At 47.5% G+C, this 1,405-nt stretch overlaps 1 protein-coding gene across 1 annotated transcript in view; it reads right to left on the reverse strand.

Moving 5' to 3' along the window:
- The window catches only part of TOR3A (torsin family 3 member A), a 13,216-nt gene that overhangs the window by 6,482 nt on the left and 5,329 nt on the right, over nt 1–1,405 (reverse strand). The window lies entirely within an intron of this gene.

Consider the following 1,405-nt stretch of genomic DNA (forward strand, 5'->3'; position numbering starts at 1 on the left):
ATGCTTGGATCAGTTCTTTGCCAGTTCTCTCTGGGAAGGCCCAGCTGATCAGCCACCTGACCTTAAGATAGCTGGGCTTTAGGACAGTTTTCCTGGCCCCTGCCCTCCAAGGCCATATATAATTTTTTTTACAGGCAACTTTGAAAGAAATTGATTTATCTTAAATGTCTTATTTGAATACTAATATATTTCATCCAAGCACTAACCAGGTCCAACCCTGTTAGCTTCCGAGATCAGACAAGACTGGACACATTGAGGATGGTATGGCCAGAGACCCAAGGCTGTACTGAAACTGCCAGGAGATTCAAGACAGTTTCTGTTTTCAAAGGCTTATACAATCTTCCTGAGTTAACGAACTCTAACTATTGGACATGAAAGCCAAAGAGAGATGCAGTTATCTCTGTCATGATGCAATAGAGGTTTGGTCATCTTCTGGCGCATTTTGTTCATTGATTGATTGACTGAGAGTCTCCTCTGTCACTCTGGGTTGAGTGCCATGGTGTCATAGATCATAGCAGCCTCAAACTCTTGGGCTCAAGCAATCCTCTTGACTCAGCCTCCTGAGTAGCTGGGGCAACCACAGGTAACCGCCACTATGCCAGTCTAGTTTTTCTATTTTTAGCAGAAATGGGGTCTTGCTCCTGCTCAGGCTGGTCTCCAAGTCCTGAGCTCAGGCTATCCACCCACTTTAGCCTCCTAGAGTGCTAGGATTATAGGCATGAGCCACCGCACCCAGCTTTCTGGTGCATTTTACACTGGAAGAGACAGTTGGGGAACAGCAACGAAATTTCTGTCCATTTGCTTCCTGGCATATAATAAGCCAATATAGGAAGACACAGAAAATCACTAATGATACAACATGTTTTTTTTTTTTTTTTGTAGAGACAGAGTCTCACTTTATTGCCCTCAGTAGAGTGCCATGGCGTTGCACAGCGCACAGCAACCTCCAACTCCTGGGCTTAGGCGATTCTCTTGCCTCAGTCTTCCGAGTAGCTGGGACTACAGGCGCCCACCACAATGCCCAGCTATTTTTTTGCAGTTTTTTTTGGCCAGGGCTGGGTTTGAACCCATCACCCTTGGTATATGGGGCTGGCGCCCTACTCCTTGAGCCACAGGCACTGCCCCCAGCTATTTTTGGTTGCAGTTTGGCTGAAGCCGGGTTTGAACCCTCCACCCTCAGTATATGGGGATGGTGCCCTACCCACTGAGCCACAGGCGCCGCCCCCGATATGCTTATTTTTTAAAAAGGCAGGACATGAAACTTTCTATTACTACTCATACAGTAACATGAACTTGGGGAAAGTAACAACAAAGGAAATACATTGGCTCGGCGCCTGTGGCTCAAACAGCTAGGGCGCCAGCCACATACACCTAAGGTGGCGGGTTTGAATCCCCAGCCCGGGCC

This window comes from Otolemur garnettii, unplaced genomic scaffold, assembly GCF_000181295.1.
Source record: "Otolemur garnettii isolate 467f Iridium unplaced genomic scaffold, OtoGar3 scaffold00016, whole genome shotgun sequence".
NCBI classification, from domain to species: Eukaryota; Metazoa; Chordata; class Mammalia; order Primates; family Galagidae; genus Otolemur; species Otolemur garnettii.